The following is a 27,768-nucleotide window of genomic DNA, read 5'->3' as shown; positions in this document are numbered from 1 at the left end:
TCTCAAGGCGGGATGGGACTTAGAAGTTTGGAAAATTTCAACAATGCACTTTTAGCGAAGCAAGGATGGCGAATTCTACAAAACCCCCAATCTCTTTGGGTCCGAGCTCTCAAACAAAGGTATTTCCCTCATTCTTCTTTTTTAAATGCCCCACGAGGTACAAGCCCTTCTTGAATTTCGTCTAGCCTCTTAGTTGGTCGTGACTTATATATTGAAACAAGGTCTACTATGGCAAATCGGTGAGGGTTATGATGTCTCTATATGGTGTGACAAATGATTTCTACTTTACCAGATCATCGACTCTCATCCCCCAATATGGACCCACATCTTCGAGTTTCCTCCATTATACATCCTATCAACCGGCAGTGGGATCTTCGATTGATACGCAGATCTATCACGGCAGCTGAAGCCACTGCTATTATGGCCATTCCACTCTCCCACCATGCATCTGTTGATCGACAAGTATGGCCTCACACGTCCAATGGATGCGACTCTGTCAAGTTTGGATATCACCTTTGTCATCTCACCGGTAACCCTCTTCAATCAGTACATCCTCACACCTCTTTCCAAGTAGATTCTATTGTTTGGAAATGGATCTGGGTCTATGTGCGACTCCCAAGGTGAAGCACTTCATATGGAGAACCGTCTCAAATGCATTAGCTACCGGCGATAATTGTCATCGGCGTCATCTTGCGACTTCCCCCATCTGCCCTTTATGTGACTCACAACCAGAGACTATTGAACATATTGTCTTCACGTGCTCTACAGCCACAAAAGCATGGTTCATACATCCCTTAAGCTATAGGCTTCCTACTGCTTACATCTCTACTTTAGCAGCTTGGATTCATCAACTTATCACAGACTGGCAATCTGAACCTTTTAATTCCTCGAAATTTACCGAGGTGGCCTACCTACTCTGACAGCTATAGAAGCATCGTTGTGATTGTATTTTTCATCGCAAACCACCCGACCCCTTTGTTGTGGTCTCGCGGGCAATTGCCGCAGCCTACGAATTCTCTGAAGCTAACCACAAGTTGAGTCGCATTACCAATGAGACCACTTCATCATTGTCCTTACAGCTTTGGGAGCCACCTCCCCCTGGTATCATCAAGATAAATGTAGATGCTTCCTGGCACTTACAATCACTTGGAGGTGGAATTGCTGCTCTCTTTCGAGACTCCTCTGGTTTGCTCCTCCACGGTGTGGCCAAGTATGTTTGTACCTCTTCTCCACTGCTTGCAGAAACCTTGGCTTGTAGAGAGGTTTTACTCCATGCTCATGATCTCTCTCTGACAGATATCATCATCACTTCAGACTCTCAAGATCTTATTCACTCCCTTTTGCACTCATCTCATTATTCTCATTGGTCTCTAGCTCCAATCATCTCTGATATCTGAATTTTGGTTGCTTCTTTTAGCAGCCTCAGCTGGTCTTGGACCAGCAGAAAAGCTAATGTTGCAGTGGATCACGATGTTGCGTTGACATACAGGAGGGTGTGCCCACCCATGTGGGTTTCGCAACCGCCTCCCTCCTTGCAACTTATTTTGCTTTCTGATGTTACCTCAACTGAACCTTAGCTAGTTGTTCTTTTCCTAGTTAGTTTTGTCTTCTTTTGGTTTCCCTCTTGTATCCTTCATTTGGCATGAATGAACTTCAGTTGACAAAAAAAAAAAAAAGAACGCGGCTTGCTATTTTATTTCAAGGGCAATTGTACTTGTATTCTTAGATGAGTATTTGAGTGTAGCAGGGGCCACATGTTTCCTTGTTGCGGACAGAAGGTCCAGGTAGAACACAGTTGCAGCGGTCACAAAAAATCATGCATACATCCGTGCACACTTTCTTATTTTGATGAAACGCACACCTCTGATCACACAACGTTATGCAATCTGCAACAGGAGCATTGTCATCTTGATTGGAACTTGTGGGACTAAAGTCCCACATGGAAGAAATGTTGAAGGATCATACCTTTTTTAAGGACACAACCATGTTAAGAATTAAATGGGCAACAAGTCAAAATGTGGGCTTCAGTGGGCTTTCCTATTGGGTTTCCCTATATATATATATATATAAGTCAAAGATAGGGCCTTGGGCCTTGGGGCTTTTGGGCTCGGTTTGACTAAATCTGATTTTATTTTTTGCTTAACTGTTTAATTTTCGGATAAAATCTAACAGTTGCAATGGATGAAATCAAACAACGTCAAACAACTGCCAACACAACTGCTCATCTTGGCTTTTATATAAGGACGACCTTTGGTCGTCATTATCAATCAATCAATCTTCTTCTTCTTCCTCCCAAAAGTTATTCTGAGAAACATAAAGTAGAATTCGTCAGGGTCAAGTTCTTGTGCAAGAACTTGTACCAGATAGTTGTATCCTCTAGATAGACGTCCGAAACTACAGCACAAGTGGGGACGAATTTCTGTCTTAGGTCACAGCAGCGCAAGCCTCTATCTGATCAAGTTAGTGAATTCAATTTCGGATTAAAGTTATTTGATTTCAATTGATTACCTGTTATATATATTGAGTTTGTGTTCTATATTTAGATTATATATATATATATATATATATATATATTGTTACTGTTCGTATATACTGATTGGTTCTAACAGGAGCTAGTGCCACATCATCATCATCTTGAGGTGCTGGAGCTGGTGGAGGTGGTGGTGGTGCCTTTTTTGAAGCTGGGGGAGGTGGTGGTGCCTTTTTCAAATGTGACAAAGGCGGTGACCTTCCTTGAGCTGGTGGAGTCGAGGGTTTGATTGGAGATGATGGAATGGGGAAGGTCATAGAAGATTTTGGGCACCTGCACTGATGCGTATAAGGCGTTGTTACCTTAGTGTTTAAATTTTCACTAGTCTTATGGCTACCCATGTCTGAGATGGTTTTTCCAATATCACTGCCAAGGATAGTTCCTCCAGCTCCAGCTTTGGATTTGGATCCACCACCGCCACCAACAAGAGCGGGTGCATTTGCCAGAGGTGAAGGAAAGGGTGCGTCCATAAAAGGGGATAGAGCCAATAAGTTGTCATCTTGAGGTGAGGGAGCTAGTGTATCTCCCTCTTCTTTCTCCGGTGGTGGTGGTGGAGGTGGTGGTGGTGGTGCCTTTTTTAAAGGTGGGGGAGATGGTGGTGCCTTTTTCAAAGGTGGCGAAGGTGGTGACCTTCCTTGAGCTGGTGGAGTCGAAGGTTTGATTAGAGATGGTGGAGCGGGGGAGGTCCTAGCCGGAGGAGGTTCCTTCCCACCTGACGAGCATGTGCAATTACGCTTATCGGGAGGTGTTTCATTTTTCTTATGTTTTAAAATTTCTTGGAGGACGTCTGCAGCTGTAACGGCAGCTGCAACTTCTAAGCTAGATATGGCAGTGCCACTAAGACCACCGGCAGCGCCAGCACCAGTGGCAGCGAGAGCGGCAGGTAGAAGGATCAAGCCAAACAAAAGGTTGTTGTCTTCTGAAGAATTATTCTGTTTTGAAGGCGGCTGAATTAATAATTGAAATGTGTATTATCTAAAAATTATAGCAGTGAACTAATTTCGTACAGACTATTATTTCAAGAGTTTTCGCCAACTTTTGGCACATAATGCATTAGATATAGTTGTTTATGAATGAGACTTTACCGGGGGTAGAGAGGGTATAGGGGGTGGGGGAGCTGGTGCATTTGCTCGGGGTGCCGAAGCCAGTGTATTCCCTCGAGGTGCCGAAGCCGGTGCATTTGCTCGCGGTGCCGGAGCCTATGCATTCTCTTGGGGTGTCGGAGCCGGTGACTTCACTGGAGCCGGTGGCGATGTTTTCTGGGGTGGAGGCGGCAGCTAGAAAAGTAAAACATACTTCAGGATTTATAATCAACTGAATTGACTATTGATATCAATCCAAAATGGGATCAAACTCCTACCCGATTTCAAGAAACATAAGTAGGGCTCCCGAATATTAGATCCGGATCTATTTATTTTCCTTTAGTACGTTTTGTTGCAAACGTGAAGCACGTAAGAAAGAACTAATAATTAACTTTCATTAGCATGCTACGATAGTATGAATACATATAAGGTAGTGAATTTACCGAAGGTTTATCAGCATCACCATGTCCTGCCATGGACTGAAAAAATTGATTAAATTTAGGGATTCATGAGAAAAGTTTCTCATCAATTAATAAGGGGAGAGAAATTTGCACTCCCCAAATTGTAAACCACACTCCTACTTTATTTTTTAATAGTTTCTTTATCTTTGGGGCATGTAATTTTACAATATTATTCTTGCATTACTTTTTTCTTTTTCCTCATGGTTTGTGAATATAACTCCAGTGCCTTGATCTTTCAGACGATGCATTTACTGGAGAGATTGAACATCTGGGTTCGTCTATGCAAATTAACATATATATCTGCCAAAAGTAAAGAGCATGAGCAAAAATTGGAACAATTAAAAAAAACAAAAACTATAGGATGAGATGAATTAGTAAAATTGACCTTGGAACGAAGAGGTTTGCAGCCACTGTTAAAACCATATACATGCTCACAACATATGCACATCAACTCGACAATAATCATAAAAGGATCAAGACTCACCTTCAGCAATTACTGGCATGGATTCCATCTCTGCAGCTACTAAACTCAATCACTGAATATGGCCTTCTGTTGCTTACCAACCTTGCTTCTCAATGGACAGAACTAATGCAATAATCGTGGTGGCAACAAGGACCAATTCATCCATATATATAGGAGACTTAAACCTCAAGAAGCTTCCCATTAAAGCAGTCCATATCGGTTTAGGTTTCCTAGTTAGATTCTTAATGTATCACATCATTGTAGTCTTTCTTGCAGACCAAGAATTGGATTACTTACCTTAATGAATTGATACACTCTTTCATTAAATTACAATATTGATTATCAGTTTATGTCCATGTTGAACTAGTTTTGACATTAAGCTAATTATCAATTTACTATATGTTAATGTGTGACAAGTCCATGTTGATTCTAACAATCTCCCCCTTGGACTGACACATATTAAGCTTGATAATTTGCACCAGAAAATGTCAGAAACTACTCAACTTACTGTAATGCGCGCCAGACAACAAAATCAAACCAGAAATCCATTCCAACATGGTCGGATCACAGTTACTTATGCAGAGCAAGAAACAGTATACATTTTAACAAAAATGCAGAGTTTCAAAACCACAAACACAAGCTCCTGCAATCCACATATGTCAAACCAGAAGTGATACGATATATGCTAATGTGTATCAACAAGAAGGCATATACCAGGTCCTACTTTATCTTTCATGAACCAGAAACTCAAGCAAATTTTTCTTGAACACCGATGGCTTAAAATTGTTGCTTGAACCATAACATCATGCTATACATGATTTAAGCCATCTGATACCAAGTATAACTTTAGGTACAAAATCGACAATTTTCAGAACATTCAATAAAAGCTGCAGCAATAACCAAAATCTGAAAATACCTCAAGAAATTTTATTGATAATAATAAACTGTCTTTACAACCAAGTTATGATAGATAAACTGGAAATCCACAACTCAAGGAAATACAAGAACTCAGAAACCTTAGAAATTTAAATTGCTCCAACTGGACTAACTCTCTACTGAACCTAAGCATCTAGATTAGCTAAAACTCCAATGCTTGCTGTATGCTTCTGGAATGCTGCTACTGACAAGGCCTTGGTGAAGGGGTCTGCTAGCTGTGAATTCGTGTCAATGCTCAAAACAGCTATTTCACCATGTTTTACCCTTTCTCTAACACTGTAATACTTTAAATCAATATGCTTGGAATTATTTGATCTTTTACTGTTCTTGCTAAAGAAAACTGCAGCCTCATTGTCACAATAAATCACAAGTGTGCCAGCCACAATGTGACTCAATACATTGGTCTGCATGAGAAAATTCCTAATCCAAAGTCCTTCACACACAGTTTCATATATTGCAATAAATTCAGCTTGCATTGTAGAAGTTGAAACAAGAGTTTGCTTCATGGTTTTCCAAGCAATAGCACCTCCTGCAAGCATGAACACATATTCACAAGTCGACTTCTTGGAGTCTGGATAATTTCCTGCAAAATCAGAGTTTGAAAATCCAATGAGTTTCAGATCCTCCACTTGCCTATAAACTAGCATATAATTCTTTGTTTTCTGCAGGTATCTCAACACTTTCTTCCCAGCTACCCAATGTTCATGGCCTGGATTAGACTGGAATCTTGACAAAATCCCTACTGCAAAAGACAAGTCTGGCCTAGTGCAGACTTATGCATACATGAGACTTCCTACAAGTCTGGCATAAGGCTTTGACTCCATATTCTCCTTCTCAACATCATTTTTGGGATTTTGCTTCTTGGTCAATTTATCTCCTTTGGACATGGGAACTTCTCCAGCTACACACTTCTCCTTACCAACCCTCTTTAAAATTTTGGTAACATAATTCTGTTGAGACAAACCAAGTAGTCTCTGTGCCCTATCTCTTTTAATCTCAATACCTAGTACATAGGATGCTTCTCCTAAGTCTTTCATGTCAAAATTCTTTGACAGAAAATTCTTAGTGTCTTTAAGCAGTTTAATGTTACTGCTAGCCAAAAGTATATCATCCACATAGAGTACCAGAAAAATAAAATTGGTCCCAACTGTCTTCAAATAAACACACTCATCCACCAAATTTTCTGTAAATCCAATAGAAGTAGAAATCACATAATCAAATTTCTTGTACCACTGTCTAGAAGCTTGTTTTAGGCCATAAATTGATTTTCTTAACTTACACACTAAATTTTCACTTCTAGCTTGTACAAATCCTTCTGGCTGCCTCATATAAATCACTTCATCTAGTTCACCATTCAAAAAGGCTGTTTTAATATCCATCTGGTGCAGCTCCATATCAAAATGAGCAACTAAAGCCATGATTATCCTAAACGACCCTTGGCAACTAACCTTGCTTTATGTCTCTCTACATTTCCATTTGCATCTCTTTTGGTTTTGAAAACCCATTTACAACCTATAGGTTTCTAATTAGGGTCAGGCTCAACTAATTCCCAAACTGCATTTTGGCTCATGGAATCAGTTCTGCTTCCATTGCTAGCTGCCATTGATGAGATTCACTACTTTCAATGGCCTGATTAAATGTAGTTGGATCATTGTCCTTTGCACAGTCCATTTCAATTTCTGCTTCTTGCAGATAAACAATGTAGTCACTCTCTCTCCCCCCCCCCCCCCCCCCCCATAAGTTGGTTTTCTTGCTCTCTGTGATCTTCTAGGCTGAGGATTTTCAGGATTAGGTTGAGCTACTTGAGGATTTTGAGGTTCTTCATTAAGGATTTGTTCAGGTACTTGATCAGTTACTTGACCAGGTACAGGTACTTGATCAGTTACATCTTGTTCTACAGGCAATGCTACACTTATATTCTCATCTGACACAATTTCCTCAAAATCTATGGTTAAATCCTCAAAATTTGTATTGTGAACTTTTTCACTTAGAAACTTTACTTGATGTGTTTCAAAAATTCTAGGTGAATGATGAGCAGAATATAATTTATAACCTTTAGATTTATCTGGATAACCTATAAAATAGCAACTAACAGTTTTGGGATCAAGTTTATTCAATCTTGGATTATAAATCCTAGCTTCTGCATGACATCCCCAAACATGGCAGTGATGAAGACTAGGTTTCCTGCCACACCAAAGCTCAAAAGCAGTATTTTCTATAGCTTTGCTAGGTGTCCTGTTGCAAATATAATTTGCAGTTTTTAAAGCCTCACCCCACAAAAATTTAGGCAAACCAGTTGTACACATCATGCACCTAACCATGTTCAAAAGAGTCCTATTCTTTCTCTCTACAACACCATTCTGTTGTGGGTTATAGGGTGTTGTATATTGAGCTTTAATTCCATTGTCTTGCAAAAACAAGGCAAATGGACCCTTTTGTTGGCCGGATTCAGTGTACTTGCCATAGAACTCACCACCTCTATCTGATCTCACTGTTTTGATTTTCTTTTCTAGTTGATTTTCTACCTCAGACTTAAAGATTTGAAAAGCTTTCAATGTTTGTGTTTTTTCTGAAAGTAGATAAACATAACTGTATCTAGAAAAATCATCAATGAATGTGATGAAATACACATTCCCACATATAGTTTGATGCCTAAATGGTCCACATATATCAGTGTGTATGAGTTCTAATAAATTTTGGCTTCTATATGCAGTCTTCTTTCTAGTATTAGTTATTTTTCCCTTAAAGCATTCCACACAGTCTGTTAGATTAGAAAAATCAAGTTCATTTAGGATGTTGTTTTTCGCCAAAATTTTCAGTCTCTCTTTTGAAACATGGCCGAGTCTTCTATGCCATAAAAATGCAGACTTTTCATTTAGTTTGGTTCTTTTAACACTTGTTAAAGTGCTAGTACTGTTAGTGTTATTTTCAACAAGTAAAATTTCTTGTTGAGCCATTGAATAATTTAACTGTAAATAATCATTCATAATAACACCAGAATCTCTGTTTCCTTTCTCGTTTGTTTACGTTTTTCTCTTTCTTTCAATAAGAGTTACTGGGGGCCTTGTGTCCGAGAGGGTGTCTTCCTAGAGTTGGCTCTGTCGGCGCGAAGGTGTTGTCGTGATGGGTTCGCCGTCCAAATCTTCTGATGGAGTTGTTGGGCGGTGGGTTCTAACGGCACCGAATCGGCGATCTGGGAGGAGGCAGTGGCGTGTTCCAGGGCTGGAGAAGGGTGGCTCGATCTCGGAGCTGGCTGATCGGTCTCGATCTGCTCTTCTGGGATTGGGGAGGAAGGCAGCCATGGTGCAGCGCTGGGTTGGAACTTACCGCCGGCGAGTTGTGGCGGTTCTTTGGCATCTGGGATCTGTACGGCGGCTGAGACCTTGTTCTCATGGCGGTGATTCTGGGCGGAGGCGTGGTGATGCTGGAGGGCGGTGGCAGCGAGTTTGGCTGGCGGCGCTAGAGCCCGGGATGCAGTGGTGGTTAGGCCGGGCTTTTGCATTTGGGCCTTGCTGGTGGTTGTTGGTAACAGTTTATTGCTTTTTTGTTTGTCTTTCTTCAGTTGTTGCTTTGTCGGTAATAACCTCCAACCGTGTTCCGGTAGGAGGCAGTGGCCTGTGTGCCAGTCTTTGCACCTTGTGTGCCTGTTTTACTCTTGGTAGGCGGCGAGTTCCTTACACTTGCAAATGGTCGTTGCCTCTTAGGAGCAGAGTGAAATTAAGTGTCACTGGATGTAGTGTCCAGTGGCATCATGATGGGAAAGCTGTGCGTTTGGTAGTTATGCTTTGCTGCACTCGGGTTGCAGATCAAGTTATCTTTCCGTTGTGTCACCGCTGCGTTAAAGCAGTTAAACCAAATAGAGTCGCCAGTAGAGCGCTCTTTGCTAGTTGGTGCTTTGTTGAGTACAAGCATTTAGTAGAGACTCAGGATAGTATTTCAGGATGTTCTACTTATTGTAATCAGGGGTTTAGGCTCAATGTCCCCCCTTGTATTCGACAGTTTCTTTAATCAAGGCTAACAAGGCTTGAGGGCTGCCGCACCGCCCTTTTCTAAAAAAAAAAAAAAACACAAAGATGTTTTGATGATGGTATTGGTTTTGATCACAACCACCTCTGCCATAGATCTCCATCTTGTATTTCTTCAGGCAAGGGAACCACAAGAGAGAGGAAGAGATGAGAGAGAGAGAGAGAGAGAGAGAGAGAAAGAGAGAGAGAGAGAGAGGGCAAAATGGGAAAAGCATGCAAAGAAACTTATAAAAGTATAAAATATAAAAAGTGGGAGTGTGATTTACAATTTAGGGAGTGCAAATTTCACTCCCCATTAATAAAGATGTTAAATACAGGTTACATCATTTAATAAAAAGAGACTACCTTATTCCTTAATTAATAAAAGTGATACATAGTGTAGAAGCTAAGGGATTAAAATAATATTCTTTTACAGTTAAGTGATAAAAGTATTAATTTTTTTTGTTTTTGATTTTATAGAAAAAGTATTATAATAGTTAAAGTTGAGTTATCATCGGCAGAGTGAAATTATAAGTCATAGATAAATTTAGAACTCTAAAAAAATACAATTTATCAATTGAAATTTTACATCAACAAAAATAAGAATAATGAAAATAGGGTTTTTTTTTCCTTTTTTTTAAAAGTAAAATGCAATACTTGGTTAACAATGACATGGACAACTCAACTTATAATATGATATTTTTGATAACATGATCTCACAAAGTGATGCTATATCAATCTCGACCTTTATAAATTTTCATACCAGCTATGAGAATGAAACATAACCTCCACAATATTAGCTATTCTAAATAAAGTAATATATTACACCTTCTTTGATCTAGTACCATTTAGTCTAGTGGTATAAGTTTTTCATTTGTACTAGGGAGGTCGTGAGTTCGACTCATAAAAAAAAAAGACCAATTGTTGATATGATCAAAAAAATATGTCGCAACTTATCACCCACTATAAATTGATGATATACATATGTAACACATTTTGGTGGACAAATACTCAAACTGTTTAAGGAAAACTGAAATTGGGAGAGAATTGAGTCGTGCTTTCATTGATAATAGGGGCCTCTTTATATAGAGGATTACAAGTATAGAGATAGAGTTGTACATGGAAACATAATCGTACATTGATTGGATATCTCCTAAGATTCTCCGAGAATATCTCTAATATAAACCCTATTTCAAGTAGAGCAAGTAACCTCGAGTTTGGGCCAGACACATATTCTGGATTTACTTGAACACTCCCCTTTGTGTTGCCCAAACGTGGTGCTCCTCTCGTTGCCTCATTAAAAAAACTTGCCGAGTAACAAAAACCCAGTGGGACAAAAATAACCTCGGTCGAAGGGGAAAAAGAGCACAACACACCCTTCACGTTTCGAGACCATACATGTAGACATCTCCGCCTGATGTCTGCATCTCCCCCTGATGACTACGGTCATTGGAGTTCGGATAACTTCCGCAAACGATGCTACTAACATGTTTCTCAAAAGTGGAATTTAGGCAATGACTTAGTGAGCAAGCCTGCCACACTGTCCTCAGATCAAACCTAATTCACTTTGATCTTGAGGAGAGTCTGTTGTTGCTGATTATGCTTGGTGTTGTCGCTTTTGATGTAGCCTTGCTTCATTTGTTCAAAACAAGCAGCATTGTCATAAATGCTTGTAGGCTCATCTGTGGTAGACTTCAAACCACAATTGTTTAGAACATGCGTAATTATGGATCCAATCCATATACATTCACGAACCACTTTGTGAAGAGCAATAATCTTTGCATTGTTCGAAGATATAGCGACTAGGGTCTACTTTTGTGAAGAGCAATAATCTCTTCATTGTTCGAAGATATAGCGACTAGGGTCTATTTCTGTAGACCTCCAAGATATCACGGTCTTTACCCATGGTGAACACTTAACCAGTTTGGGAATGACCTTTGTGTGGGTCAGAGAGATACCCAATATCAGCAAAACCTTCCAAAACACATGTCGTTTTGGGATGGGGATAGAGGACGCAGGCCAGTGTTGGCGGCGTTCCTGGTGTGTGATGGGTCCGAATCCATCATCTCTTTGTAGGGATAAAGCATGCCCATATCAATCGTACATCTCAAGTCCGAAAGATACCTTTTAGACCAATCCAATGGTATCGCGTTGGCGCACAGCTATACCTTAGCTAACAAGTTCACAACATATGAGATGTCCGGTCTTGTGCATTGGGATAAGTACAATAATGCGCCAATAGTACTAAGTAAGGCACTTCTGCCTCTAGCACATCTTCGTCATCATCCTTTCGACGAAGAGGATCATTTTCAGGATTAAGACTACGGACGATCATGGGGGTGCTTGAAAGTTTGACCTTGTCAAAATGCCTAAGCATCTATCAACACGATGCTCAAGTTCCAAACCGAGACATAATCGTGTTCTCCCAAAATCCTTCATCTCAAACTCGGATTTCTAGTGTTCAGCGATTTCCCTTAACTCTTTAAGGGCTTCTAATGAAGATCATGTCCAACATGAACCGCGATAGAATCCGAAACTTGTTATGGAAACGCGTGGGCATATCCCTTCCCAATCAAGTAGTCATCTTAGTGAGCGTTTCAACCTCTTTGTAAAACGCGCTCCATGGTCTAGAGCCACTTGACTTGGGTAAATGAAGTTCACCATGAACCTTCATGTACATTCCGTATCTAGATCCCCATAGAGATACGTAGTGACCACATTTGTAAGCTGCATGATCAGTTATTTGGAAACTACCAAACTGACAAGGTAGTGGAGTGTAGTGACATCCATTACGAGAGAGTATGTCTCATCGTAGTCGATTCCAGGGCGTTTTGTGAGAAGCCTTGCTCCATAAGGCGAGATTGCCATCTTTTTTTCTCATCACGCTTTCTAACGAAGACCCATTAGTAAATAGGTTTTATGTCAGGAGGTGTTGGCATTACTGGCTCAGAAAACCTTCCTCTTCGTTAGAGAATTCATCTTAACCTAGATCGCATCTTTCCATTTAGGCCAAATCTCTCTACGTTGGCATTCATTCATCAACGGAGCGTGGTTAGATGTCATCAAACTCAACAAACTCATGCGCAACTACATCATCAATCATGATGCAGTTTCTATCCCACGTCTCATGTACACTAGTGTAAGTTTCATAGAGCTCTATATTCTCAGAAATAGGTTCTGACGTTGAGGCGTCCCCCAACGATAACCATAACCCGGAAGATACTTATGAGACGGATTTTGAGTGTCGATGATCAAATGATTGGAATGTGCCAAAGTATCCTTCGAACCCATGGGCCTCCCACGCATCCTAGCGGGGGCCATGGCCTATAACGCCAGAATGCCACTCTCATTGGCATTGGCGCCATGCCTACCTTCGTGTAGGGTGGCGCTACGTCCTCTCATAGGGACATCCATCCTTGCAGGCATGTTTGCAGCATATTTGTGTGATCTCGTCACTTTAATGGGGATCAAGATGAGACATAGTGGGGACAGACCAAGACAATTCCTGTCGTTCCTGCTGAACATCTGTGTTCTTATCTCCCCCTAACGACGGGAAGACTGTCTCATCAAAGTGACATTCGCAAAGCTAGCGGTAAAGAGATCGCCTTGCAAGGGCATTAAGTGGCGGACGATTGTTAGAGTCTCAAATCCAACATAGTTGCCCATTCGTCTGTGAGGACCAATCATAGAGCGCTGTGGCGGCGCAATTAGCACATAAATGGCACACTCAAATATGCGTAAGTACGATACTTGTACCCAGTCACTAACTGTAATGCAGAGGTAGATTGAGTGGCGGTGGATCGTAGACGAATTAGCATAGCTGCATGCGATATTGCATCACCCCAAGCGGATATGAGGAGATTGGTGCGCATTACCAATGTCCGGACTACCATCGTAGTCGTTTCCGCGAGACCGTTTGGGTGTGTTCATGGGAATATGATGACCAACATCATTCTCAATACAATAACCATCGAAAGTCTTCGATGTAAACTCTCTAGCATCGTCAAGTTCAATTGACGGAATTAGGATGATCCGGGGAGTGAGCCCGTTGTCATATGATATTTGCTAGGAGTGTACCATAAGCAACATTTACAAGTGGACAATGGCACAACACGTGACCAGCGTGTTTGCGTGTCAACAAACATCATGAGATATTTAAACGTCCGCAAGTTGGTTGAACTAGTCCACGGATTCTATGTAAGAACATAATGAGTATTTTCATATCCTTTGCATAGGACGGTCTCAGTCCTAATTTTCCTAAGGAACGGCTTTTGTAAAACGAACGAGAGGCTTTAGAAGCAACCAATGAGAATTTTGGTTAGGCTTGAGCGTCTGAAACGCTATTTGAAGCAAGTTGGTGATTGCAGCATCACCTGAGGCGCCATCACCATGATGGACACCATCCATGGCGTCATGGATGAGGACTACGCCAGCCCTAGGCTGGTGGTGGACGGAGGCGGTGCCCTAGGCAGCAGCGTCGGTCACACTTAATCCTTGAATCAACTTTTGATTCATGCTTCATTTCGCTCGATAGAAAAGATGTCCTTGTAAAGTCTTTTGTAGACGGATCATCATATCATGACTAGGATGATCTATCCTGTCGTGACAAAGCCAATATGTGTCTAAATCCAAGAGATCTGCTCTCATAACTTTATTGGATTTAATAGCTCGAATAGTGACATAAAGTCCGCTAGAGAGACACATAAACTTCTCTAAGATGCGCCTTTGTTCGTAATCATTAGAGGTATTGTAAGGGAACTCATTTCCGTTCTCTACATGAGTTTTCGCATGGAATCCGTTGGCAATTCATAGGTGCGATTTGACCTAGGAGCGTAGAGAGTTTTTGCGACAGTAATCAAGGTGCCATTTGGCAGGGGGAACTTGGGCTATTCCATGTCCTTGAATTAATATTGATGACCCAGCCATCGTAGTCACAAAAGTAATATACTCAGAATCAAAATTGAGTCATCATGGGAAGAACTCGAAATTTTATTCATAAGCCAACGGAGTTACATCACTGTCTCTTTGACCAAAGAGAATCTAATCCAAAATGCTAGCTAATGCAAAACAATGGTAGTCGTCTAACTTCTTTCGGTAATTCCAAAATAAATGTGACCAAGTGAGTAGAGAGATATCGGTGGAGCAAGGCTCGCTTAAGTACCACTAATCTCAGAACCTTCCTAGACATCACACTTACTGTGGGTGAGCCTACTTTGAAGAAAGACTAAACCATTGGCATTTACTAAAAAAATATATGGTAATTGCCTATTACATCTCTTGGAAAAATAAAGACTTAAACAGAATTGGCGATCTATTGATCCCAGCCAGATTTGTAGTCTTCAACCCTTCACTCTAGATCATCTTCTTGATCTTCTTATTCCACATAGTGATCTTCTCTTACTTCACAATATGCTTTGTAGGCGGTGACAATTTCTTCACGAGCTCTACAAATGTGTGCCCAATGATCAGACACTCCACATCGAAAACATTCTCTTTGCTCAAACTCCATTGATTGAGGCGCTTTGAAAGCGTCATTTAGATGACTCTTAGTGTTGGTGGCGCCACCAACATGGCCAGAGGCGTTGCCTCCCTCTCTCTTTCCACGTTGACCTCTTCGATTCCGTGTTCGCCTATATTGGCGGTTACCTTCCCAAGTAGAGCGATTATATGGACCAGAACGTCCAGAAGTATCCCTAAGGTTAGGGTTTTGCTCTTGGCGCTTTCTTTTAGGGGCGCGACTATAATTGGACTCTGGAATATGCTCTATGTCCATGGATCTCGAATTATAGTTCTTCACAAGGATGTTGTCATGCTTTTCAGCGACATTCATAGCTCCAATGAGCTCATGAAACCTTGTGATCCGTCCTGCAGTAACATCGATTCGATAGTTCTTAGCAACCACCAATGCAGAGACAGGGAAGGTAGAGAGAGTCTTCTCAATCAACATCGCATCTGTGATCTCTTTACCACAGAATTCCATTAAGGATTTAATGCGAAGTGCTTCCGAGTTATAGTCAAGAACTGACTTGAAATCACAAAGGCGGAGGCTATGCCATCTCACTTCTAGGTCAGGAAGCAGGGAGTTACGGACGTTGCCAAATCTTTCTTCGAGTGAGACCCACAGCCTTCTGGGGTCTTCTTCATTCATACACTCGTACTGGATCGAATCATCCATATGACGAGTCATAAGGATGATGGCTTTCGCCTTATTTGCCTCTAAGGCTGCTCTATTTGCTTCCAAAGCTTGAGCTTGCTCAACAGTTAGCACGTCCTGGCTAGGCTCGAGAATCGTATCCAGGATTCCATCGGCCTTGAGATGCTGGCAGACATCACGAACCCACCTGTGATATTCAGAGCCAGTTGTTCCCAATGGAGCAAAGTCCAATTTGTTCAGGTTACTCATCCTAAAAGAGAACAAGAAATTAGGTTAGTTTCGGAGCGAAAAAGGCTACCACGAAAACAAATAAAATTACTGAGCGTAGTCGCTTCCAAGAAATTAGGAATTTTTGAGCGTGGTCGCTTCCAAGAAATTCGATTCCAAGAGGGGTTAGATTAGATCGAAACAATGATGTTTGCGGTCGATCGTTTTATCTCAACAAACTCTAAGTTTGGAGGACTCTATAAGCTCCAAGCTTGGAGTGAGCACGAACCCCCACAGTTCAGCTTAATTTGGGTCCCCTATGATAAAGAAAGGGGGTAGAAGAAGGAAGTTTGCAAGTCCCCGAAAAAGAAGAGAAATTGAATTAAAAAACTCTAAAAAAACAGGAACGTTTAGTAAAAAATACCTTGAAATTGGTCGCCGGAAAATTTTTTTTGCCGGAAAAAGTGGTTGGAAAAGTGGTCGGAAAAGTCGTTGGAAAGTTGCTGATAGGAGCATTTTAAAGTGGTATTTTAATAGTTAATTCCTCACATTTTGCTTAGTTAATTCCTTAACGAATCGATTTTTAACTCAATTTCTATTTTCTTAGGTACATTGGAGTAAATGATGGTGAAATGAGCATTAGGTCCACACTTACCTATAAATGGTGGAGAAAAATGGAAATGTACTAAAATGTCAATTTTACACATTTTCCTACTCCGGCTAGGAGAAACCAAGCCAAGCAAGGAAGAAGGAGCGGCCGCCGGACCAAATGAACTTCAAATGAGCTGAAACTTTCCAGATCCATTCTACACATCCTAAGGATCATTTCTTATGAAGAGTGCCAGAGCTATAATTGAGTGGAAGGCCTTCAAACAGTCAGCCCAATTTCCTGCAGAAGCAAAACTGGAAAACTGGACCTGTAAGAGGTCCAGCAGCATTTCCAGCCCAAAGGCATGGAAATAAATTCTGAAATTTTACCAAAATGATCTACACTCATGGTAGATCATTTCATATGAAGAAGTCACGAGCCAAAACTGAATTCCTGTTGGAGAAATAATTGAAGGAATAAAAGGGCAGAAACTGACCTAAAACAGCTCAACACCACATGTTCAAGTTTCCTACCCACATGAAGAAAGCTAGATGCTTTTCTCTTTTTCCTTGGATATATTTTTCTGCTCCAATAGATCATCATCACTTCCATACTTCTGCACCTTCATGCCTTGCTTTCATTTCATCATTACTCCATCTTTTCCATATTTTACAAACCACTTTCATTATTTTTCTTCCATTTATCATTTCACTCTTCTTTTTCTTCCCTATATAAACACCTTCTCCTCTCACTCTAAGTAGATTCCTTCATCCATTTCATCTTCTTTGTCTCTCCATTTCCATTCCATTTTTCTCTCCATTCTCTAGTTGCAAAATTCTGTGTTTTCAAGTAAGAAGAAGAAGAAGAAGAAGGAGCCGAGAATATCATATCCTCCATCGTCCACCTTGAAGGCTTGCTTCCAAGATTCAAGATTTCAACGTTTCAAGCACTCCATCTCTATCTCCAACTCACGGTGTAATTCATTCTTTTTCCTTATTTAATTTCGTAGGAATTTGTTTCTAGTTAACAATAACATTAAGGGCAAAGTTTAAGCCCAATTTCTATGTTTGAATAAAAATTGTGATTTCTTTATGTTGATTTTTATGTTGCTTATGTGAGATTGCTTAATTGATTTTGGATTATGGAAAACTTTTATATGTATGTGTTCTTTGATGGCCAACTTAGGATATATGCATGTAATTGGTGCTAGATTTAAGTAGTAAAGGCTTTGGACAAAAGTCGAAATCAATTAAGGAGGATTGCAAATAGATGAACTTTTTCATACTAGGTTGTGCACTTTGGTTGACATCCTTTCTTTGTTCTTCATGCATTGAATGTGTTCGTGATTAGCTAGTTTTCTAGACTATGATTGCATGTTCAATAGGTTTAATTTAGGTGCTTTCACTTAGATTAAATATTCAAGGAAAGTAAAATATGGGAAATCATTTGCTTCGAATGTTTCACATGGTCAACTTATTTCTCATGACATAGATAATCAACTATAGGAATTGTAATTGGATTTCATTCATATGATTGTAGTTTTGATCTTTGTTTCTTGTGTTTCACCCTTGTATATGTGTTTTTACACTTTCTTTATTTCATTTAATTTTAATTCCAATTCTATAATCTCAAAACCCCCCTTTTTATATTAACTTGTATATATTTTTATTCTTTATTTTATTTTTGTACATAATACTTTTTACTTTATTATTTTAATTCTTTATTTGTTTTTTTTTACAATGACAGGTGTACCCTCAATCCCCGGAATAGAACGATCCCTATTTGCTTATACTACTAACGATGTTTTCAGGGTTAAATTATGCGCTTGCTTTGAGCGTATCAGTTGCCGGAATAGTGGCTGGAAAGTTGACCCGTGCTGACGTGGCTGCTGACTGGCTTCAGAGTGGCGCGCTGATGTGGCAGGCTGACCTAGCGAGAAGATGGGCCTGGCTGGAAGTGGGCCAGGGACGTCGCTGGAAGTGGGCCAGGGACGTCAGTGGGCCGGGTCAGCCTTCTTCTTCTCTGGGCCTTTTTTTTCTTTCTTTCTCTTTTGTTCTCTCTGGGCCCGCTTCTTTCTTTTCTTCTCTCTGGTAGTGGGGGCGTGCCCTTTGTTTTCTTCTTTCTTTCTTCTTCCTTTTCTTCTTCTTCTGACGTTCCTCCCCTTTTTTCTTTCTTTCTTTCTTTTCTTCTCTCTTCTGACGTTGCTCTCCTTCTTTTTTTTTCTTTCTTTTCTTTTCTTCTCTCTTCTGACGTTGTTCTCCTCTTTTTTTTTCTTTCTTTTCTTTTCTTCTCTCTTCTAACGTTGCTCTCCTTTTTTTTTTTTTTTTTTTCTTTTCTTCTCTCTTCTGACGGTGGGGCCGCGTCCCCTTTTTCTTCTTCTTCCTTTTGCTAACGTGGGCCGGGGTAGATGATTTCTTCCTCCTCCTTTTTTTTTTTTTTTTTTTTTTCTGCTTTCTTGGATCTTAGTTCCTGGGTGGGATCGAGAGCTTCAAGGTAGGGGTTGGTGGTTGTTAGGGTTTGAAGGCTACGATTTTAGAGTTTCAGGGTTAGGGATTCGTGCTGATAACGTGTTTAAGGAAAACTGAAATTGGGAGAGAATTGAGTCGTGCTTTCATTGATAATAGGGGCCTCTTTATATAGAGGATTACAAGTATAGAGATAGAGTTGTACATGGAAACATAATCGTACATTGATTGGATATCTCCTAAGATTCTCCGAGAATATCTCTAATATAAACCCTATTTCAACTAGAGCAAGTAACCTCGAGTTTGGGCCAGACACATATTCTGGATTTACTTGAACACAAACAATATTATAGTATTATCTTTCAACCCTTAGGATTGGTTACGTAGTGACGAAAAATTAAAAAATTAAATTATAATTAGACTTAACCGGTGTGATCCCCCGTAAAAGAAAAAAGGAAAAAAAAATAATCTTATTTGTCTTAATAAGTACATGTGAGTCTGGGGTGGTGGATCTAGGTCGCGGTGGTGGCGGGTTCCTCTAGTTTGGTTTCGATGAGGCTAGGTGGGACGGTGGGTGGCGAATACTTGAGTGAGGAGGGCAGCGGTGAGGCTGCGATGGAGCAACGACGGTGGTGGTGCGAGGGAGATGAAGATGGGGCGGTGGCAGGTCGTCATGGGCGACAATGGGTTTGGTTGGTGGGCTTGTGCTTTCCTTCAGATGGCTGGGCTAGAGATTGGACCTGGAATGGGCTTATGGGCTATTATTGGCCTGTTTTTACTATTTATGTTTTTTGTTTTTGTTGTTTTTTAGTAGATTGTGGTTTTATGCCGGAAATAAGTTCCTACCGAGTTGTGATAGGGCGACGTGGGCTCTGTCCCGGACTACACACCTTGTGTGCCTTGTTTGCTCTGGTTAGGCGGCGAGTTCCTTGTTTCATCAAATAGTCGCAACCTCCCAGTAGCAGGATGAAACTAAGTGCTACCGGATTGATTGTCCGGTGGCAAAATAGTGAGAAAACTGATAAAATTAGTAAATTATGGCTCCACGTGAGCATATTCTTTTCAGTATGTCACCACAATTGTAAAGCGAATGGAGTAGCCAGTAGTGCACTCTTCGCTAATTGGTGCTTGTTAAAATACATATGCTTAGTTGAGACTCCGGTTATTATTTAGGGATGTTCTCTTGATGTTCACTGTATTTTGGGATTTAGGCACAATATCCCCCCATGTATTCTGTGGTTTCATTAATGGTCAAGACTTGAGAACAGCCGTACTGGTCCTATTTCAAAAAGGGAGAATTTTTCTAACAGTACCTGAACTAAAGGTCACTGTGAATTAACGTTACTCACTTTACACTAATTACACTTTGGTACCTGGACTATAAATCCCGACTCACTTTGGTACACACCGTCAATAACTCTGTTAGTTGGCATGTCACCTGCCATATTTTCAAGGGTAAAATTGTCTCTTCACTATCCACCTTTAGAAAATCAAGTTTTTTAATAAAAAGAAAAAGAAAATTGGTGGTTCACAAATCGGTTGTTCCACCGCACAAATTGGACCTCCGTCGGCGGCATCTTCAGCACCAGCAGCTGCATCTCATCGTCCCCCAAATCGTGGATATTATTTTCACAAATTTGGTAGCTGGGTACTTGGTTGCCAAATCTTCGAGACACTGCATCAACAATCCACATTCTGCAATTCCTTCTTTGTAGAGAAACACCACCACCCAAACGTCAGGTGGAGCTTAAGAAACCTCACGCACAAAATCTGATCCCGAAATTGGAACCACCGATCCAAAACTTGCAACCTCAGCCGCTTCTCTCAATTCAAACAGCCTCTTCCTCTGGTATTCCTTAGGGAAGAGATCGTCGTCGAGATCGGGATCGTCTTCGAGATTTTCAAGGTCCTATCGGGTCTTGTCATCGGTCCAAGAATTTTCTTTAGGAAGAGAGGCTTCGTCGTCGGCCGGAGTGAAGGGAGGAGGCTTAAACGCTGGTTTCTTGGGCGGAAGATTGCCAAGCTTAGCCTGATTATCGTTCCACTCGGTGGAGGCTCCGTCCAAGTCCTTGTAGATATAGTGATAGTCCCCCATCCTCGAAGATACAACAAGATATTCGAGGATGTCTGTGTCCATAATCAATCAAGCTCTGCAAGCCTCTTTTCTTTCCTTTTCTATTTTGGGAGCCCAGATCAGAACTGCTATGAACTATGAAGCACAAGGTAGTAAGAACAGCTACCAAGATTGGATTTTTTTTCTTCAGTTTTTCATGTTGGGTGTAAAATTTTTTGTTGGGTTTCTCTTAGTTTTTGTTGCTTAAATTTCTGGGTTTTGGAGCTCAGAGTGGTATGAAGTTGTTTGACATTTTGGGTCTGAATGGTTTTAGTTTAATCTTCGCATAATGTGAATTTTGTTTTTCTTACTGGGTTTTTAGTTTTGGAAGAGTGGTTTGTGTTTTGGTGAATGTGTTATGGTGTTTTGAATATATTGGAAGTGTATTCTGTGATGGTTGGTGAGAAATAAATCAAATCCACATTATGTATTTCTGGGTTCTTTGTTCAGCTCAAGTTCGTTGGCTTGGTTATTTTATGGAGATTTGTTTTCCCGGTTGCTTGAGAGAGAGAGAGAGAGAGAGAATATACCAAACTACCGTACCCTTTGAAAAATGAAAAATAACATAAGGTTAACGGTGTTATTAACGGCATGTACCAAAAGTGGGTAGGGATTTACAGTCCAGGTACCAAAGTGTATTTAGTGTAAAGTGAGGAACGTTAATTCACAGTGACCTTTAGTTCAGGTACTGTTCGAAAAATTCTCCCTTTCAAAAAAGTACATGTGATCGAAGTATATATAATTAAAGTCAAAGTTGAAACAAAGTGCAGCAAAGTGTTGAAACAAAAAATAATAATAATAAAATTTTGCAAAAAAGTCCCTTGGAAGATATTTGATGTACACGGCTTGGCATTTATCTACAGAAGTACAAAACTTCTAAAGGAAAGAAGAAGATTGCCGGGTTAGTTAAAAATCAGACCCTAAGCTTGGATAAGATTCTTCTTGCATATTTGCCAACGTCAAATGGGATATTTGCTGACCATGCAATTCAAACTTGTTTGAATCATTCAAAATATTTCAAAATAGAGATTGGATTATCTAGAACATGACCAGCCTGCATCTTGAAATTAATATCCAAGTTCAAATATATGCATGCAAGGTGAGAAGTGTGGCTGCTCAAGACTTAGCCATGTTGGAATGATGAAGAGATAAGAAGTCTATAGACGGTTGCTCAAGATTGGGGATTTAAAATTTAAATAACTCAAAGTCAAAGTTGAAGATATAATCCCGGCTGATCTTGAATGCCTCTATATAGTGTTCCTTCTAGCTACAACGGGGGGACAAAAAAGAAATACAGAGAGCATACGAAACAGAGAGAGAGAGAAAAGAAACACATAAAGAAGGATCAAGCTTTGCTAGCAGAGAAAAGTTGCAGGTATACACCTTCTCTCCAATTAATCCTTCTATGTCTCGTGGTCTTCCAACACTCTAATAGGTCGTTCATGAACGACCACAATTATTAGAGTCCTCCAGAAATGGCGTTGCTGCTCTCAAATACTTAACGCATTGAAACAAAACGGTTGTTCACGAACGGCCTCGTTTCAATGCTCAAAACTGATAGGAGCACAAAGTGTGACGTTTTTAAAATGTATTTTCCCTCATTTGGCTGAGTTATTCTCTTAAAATTACTAACTCTAACATAGTTTTTGTTTTTAGATACTTTAAGGTCAAAAATGGAGAAAAGGGGCGAAAAAGAGCATAAATAAGCGTAAATGAAGGATGAGTCATTTTAGAAACTTTCCTCTTTCATTTTAGGAAATATTTCCTATTTTGTTTTAGGGAAACTTTCTTCCTTTGGAATTTCCTATTTCTTGTTTTAAAGAGAGAATTTAGGAGTCCATCACATTAAGAACTCTTGAGTGATGAATTCAAGGAAAACTTAAAAGAAAAGAAGACTTACATAAATCAGGAAGAATTCAAGGAGATAAAAGGGAGTGTTTATAGTCAATATTTATTCTTGATTATCTTATTTTCTATTGATTATAGACACCAATTAATTTCTGATTTTTCTTGATTATAGGAGTTCATTGTGTGCACAATTCTTGGAAGAAGAAATTAGTGCAATTCAAATGAGAAGAATAAGGGATGTATCTGGTCACTATTCAAGGGAAAGAGAATGAGCATTTTAAGGGGAAAAGAGATAAGACAAATCAAGACTCTGTCAGGAGAAAATCAAGGGAATTTGGAGGAGAAATCACCTCTAGATGAATGGTCATGATTGCATCACAAGAGATGAGGATTTCACTATAAATAGCAGACATTCTCCACTCCAAAATCATCACTTCTTCACACAAAATTCAGTTCATTAGCCTAGTTCTCTTCTCTCCAAAACCCTCTCCAACATTCAGGAAAAAAAAGCCTCTTGTCGTGAAGAGCTTTAGGACTTCTCCAAGGCTGTTCGTGTTCTTGAAGGCCTAGCCCTATGTTCTCTTGACGTTCTCCAAGCTTCCTTGAAGATCAAAAAGTGTAATCCATGACCCTTATTTATGTTTTCGTACTCTTTAGTATTGAATTTCAGATTTTGATTATGAACTTTGTTATTGGAGTTGGATTTTTGTTGAGAATGAGTTTATATTAGTAATTTTCAGATTCATTTCTTTATGTTCTTGAGTTGTTTATGATATCTCTACAATATGATTTTGTGCCATCCTTTTATATCTTTAAGCATATGATTTTGGTTGAATAATGATGTTAATCTGCAGGTTAATGAAGCCAAATTTGTGTTCTGATTCACCTAATCGTTTTAGGGCAGAAATTAAAGTGGTAAAGGCTATGTACAATGGTCGAGATTATATGCTACATGTTTTGTGCGTTTGTAACTTCTTATGGATGCATACATGTTTGAATTCAGAATTCTAATTGTAGTTAATGATTCATATTTAATGTTGACAGATGCTCTTCAGTATTAACGTGATGTTTTATATGAAATATTTTAAGTTATGGACTTTTCCTAACTTAGGAGATTAAAAAGAAGAATTAAAGTGGTACTCGATCTCTTCAGACTTGTACTTCGAATTCATTTCTGATATTTAGTGTTGGCACGATTTTAGGTTGTATAGATTGAAACAATTTATTGCATGTTGATATAGTTTGAAAATTCTGATTTGAGTGTGAAGAAGTCGATCACATGTATATATTTATCTTTTTGTTTTATTTCGTAGGAACTTAGAAACCAAATGTTGAATTCCCCCCTTTAATGTTTCTTGTGTAAATTGTAAATAAATACTTGTCAATACTTGTTTTAATAATTACTAATTTAAATTGACCCATTCTTTGCAGGAGTACCCTCAATTCCCGGTTAGAACGATCCCTACTTGCTTATATACTAACGAATGACAACAGGATTTTAAATTGATTGCCTATTTTGGGCCTATCAAAAACTCCTCCCAAATGGTGTTGCAAATTTAATGTATTGGAAAATTTGGTTGTTCATGAACAGCCGTATTTCAATGCTAAATCCCCACAAAAGATGACGTTGCTACCACCGCTCTTTAAACATAATGGAGGTTGTTCATGAACAGCTCAAGTTCTAGATGGCATGACCATCACAGACTCAGATGATCACATCATCATCCCTAGACGTCGACGACAAGTTATTGTGCCGGTGAAAGAAATAACAAGGGTCCAGTGATCAATCTTTCTACATCACTTGATCTCAGCCATTGTTTTCATTGGTACAACCAACACCGTCAGCATCCTTTAAAGCTAATGAAGCTATCAAGGAGAAGCCGCAGCGTTAAAGAACAACTTCAACTTGTCGTCAAGAATGTCAAGAAGAGAAAACATTTTTCTTTTCTAAAGCAAAATGCTTCTGACCGCATAAGCCAAGAAGAGAAACAAGCCTCTGAAGCAAACCATAATTGCAGATTTACACATTGATTGATTTTTAATTAATGTTACAGAAGGCAAGCTTATTTAATTGATTCAACGGTGATGCATTCAAAGCTTAATAGTTTAATTTGAATTAGAATTCAAACTTTGAACATGCTGAGCAAGAAGACAAAGCAAATGGTGGCGAGTTTAATTAACAATAATTCTTGAAGTGGTGCTGCACGTGTTAAGTAAGAAGACAAAGACAAATTTAATTGACTTGGATTGATGAACAAAAGTTTTCAAAAGAATTGAGTCGCGTCAGAATTAAGAAAATGGGTTGCGCTAGCACTGCACACCAGTTCATCGTCAAATTGCCGCAATGAAAGCTGAACCTAGCAGCAGCAGCGAAAATTGGGAACATCCGTGTAGACACGAGTAAGAATTCCAGTTAATCAAGACCCCCATCAAGAAGAGATGGCAAAGTTCAAGAAAGGAGGAGTATCTGGCTCTGAATCTGGGCCTAAGATAATGGGTACAGAACCAAGTGTCAAGGCAGATAAACTTCCCCCTTTTATGGATAATACAAGGATGTGTTCCCTTCTCCAATTTGTACTCAGGTTGTCAATCTGTATCTCGTACTTTGGTTGTAACATCCCGAACCTGAATTTACCCGTTTACTGGTCATTTGGACGGTAAACGACAACTACTTTCACTTTTACTGTCGTTTCAGCACTTTTAGTGGCCCTAAAAGTCGACTTTTTGTTCGGGTCAGAATTTGAGAAAAGTTTCTTCACGAAAGTTGTAGAGGACGTTAAACCGAGCGCATGCATATGTGGTTCGTAAAAATCGGAGCTCGTATGCGAAAGTTATAGGCGAAAAAGGAAAAGTTACTGTTCAAGGTAAGTTTCTATAAAAGGAAAAATCACTGTGGTAACGGGCTCTCTCTCTCTCCTCTCCCCCGATCTCTCCTCCTCCGGTTCGGGGGTTTTTTGAATTTCCGGCCTAATTTCCGATTCCGGCCACCTGACGGCGTGCCACCGGTCATTTTGGGACCGCCTCTTCCTTATCTACACGCTGGTACCCTGGGCTATCGACGATTTGGCCGGAAAACCTCGATTCGAAGCAAATTCTCCTCCGGGTGCAATTTTGGTTTTTCTGGCGATTCCGCCGTTCCCGGCCGTCTCCGACCACCAGACTTGGATCAAAAGGAGCGCCTCGAGCCGGCGAACGTTTTCCTTTAGGCCTCTTGCTCCGATTTGCATCGTGGAGGCCGAATCGACGAAGAACATCCTTGGGTCCGAAGCAATTTTCTGGGTAAACTTCACCAGCTTAATCCGAGCTCTTAAAGGTAAAATTGTGAGATGTTGTAGTTGAAAGAATGGTTGGGTTTGTTGAGTAGAAGCTACTGTCCAAATTTGGTGGCCATCGGAGGTGGTGGCCGCCGGCGCGTGGGCCCCACTCGCCGCCACTGTGGGTGGCACGTGGTGGCGCGTAGGGCTGACATTTAATTCCAATTTTTAGCCCATTAAATCCTATAATTTGAGTAGAGCTTGTTTATGAAGTTTGGTAATTTTTGGAGGAGTTACGAATTGATTATGAATTTCTAAAATTAAGGGTTTCGAATATTGATTTTCGAGAATCCGACCGTCGGATTTCTCTCGAGTTTACTTTAGAATTTGTAATTCGACGAATAGAATTTATTGATGAAGTTTGGTTGGAATCCTAAGTGATTTGAAGGACTTGAGGTCGGGAAACGTTTAGAATTCGACGTTTAATTATCGGATAGTTGAATTTCGTTCTGTAATTATATTCTTACGAATGTCATTCGTACAGGACGAGGTACCGACCTATCGCTCGACGAGGATCCTTACACTTGGGTTCCACGTTAGCCGTATACTGTGAGTGGACTTTTGTTTTAAATAATGATGCATGCGTTTATTTTCTTGAATTAATGCTTTATTTAATTAACATATTACTTTTCGAGCATATGAATTGATTTCGGAATTTGATTTCGGTTTATCACGTGGATTTGCTTTCAATAATGATTTTCATGAAGTAATTATGATTTATTCCGGTTATGAATTTCGGATATTAATTTGTTATGCTCGGATTCGAATTTATAATTTATGTTGATTTTCGACGAATCATTTTTCCGAGGTAATTTCCGGAATTAAATATATATTCTCTATTCGTTGATTTGAGATTTTTGGAAAGATTTTCGAAATGGGATTTCGATGAATTTATTTTCCTATTCATTTATCGACTTCGGATTTGGCATTGGGAATGCCTTGTTGATGATCTAATTATTCTTTTAGCGTGTGGGACACGCTGTAGATTTATGTGACTTTCTACGAGAATTTCCGGGTACGGTTGGGAATCGTACCCGTGTTTTCTTTATTCGCGGGACTTATGGGGAAGCCTTACTGATTTTCGATTTTTCGTATGATTTTTACCCGCCATACCTGGGTCGTCATATTTATTGCTAGCTAGCCTATTAGTACTCCTCCGTGCTTACTATGTGTTTGTGGGTGAGTAAGAGCAAAGCATGGGATGCTCCAGAGTGTGGGACACTCCGACCCGAGCCTGGGAGGCTCCCTTCTTTCGTATGGTGATACTTCTTCCCCATATCTTATTGTGCTTGACTAGCGGGGCTAGTCTTATCTTCTTGAGAAACGAGATTTCGATTTTACAATATATTTTTCGAATATTGTGACTAGCGAGGCTAGTCGGTTTACTGTTTTGAAATTTTTGGATTTAAATCTAAATGTGTTTTCTAATTGTTGCATGCATCGGTTTTTAAAGGAATAAATGTGGAAAAGCATAAAACCCACCCTTCTTTAAAATTATTTTTCTGTTTATTTTTGTCCACTCACGCTAACGTTTTACGTGCTTTTCCCCTGGGCCATTCGGTTTCAAATGCCCAGTCTGCAGAGTAGCTGGTTCGGCATAGT

At 39.9% G+C, this 27,768-nt stretch overlaps 1 long non-coding RNA gene and 1 pseudogene across 1 annotated transcript in view; one reads left to right on the top strand and one right to left on the bottom strand.

Annotated features, from left to right (window-relative positions):
- Positions 1-17,518, top strand: part of LOC133742276 (uncharacterized) — an 85,024-nt gene extending 67,506 nt beyond the window's left edge. Inside the window, exon 3 of the long non-coding RNA XR_009862465.1 lies at positions 16,445-17,518. This is a non-coding gene — a long non-coding RNA (uncharacterized LOC133742276). The remainder of the gene's footprint in view (positions 1-16,444) is intronic.
- A 2,952-nt stretch (positions 17,519-20,470) lies between these two features.
- Positions 20,471-21,401, bottom strand: LOC133744558 (uncharacterized; annotated as a pseudogene).
- Between the last annotated feature and the right edge of the window lie 6,367 nt (positions 21,402-27,768).

Source organism: Rosa rugosa, chromosome 4, assembly GCF_958449725.1.
Source record: "Rosa rugosa chromosome 4, drRosRugo1.1, whole genome shotgun sequence".
Taxonomy (NCBI): Eukaryota; Viridiplantae; Streptophyta; class Magnoliopsida; order Rosales; family Rosaceae; genus Rosa; species Rosa rugosa.
The sequence above is the reverse complement of the archived record's forward strand: the minus strand, read 5'-3'. Positions and strand labels throughout refer to the sequence as shown.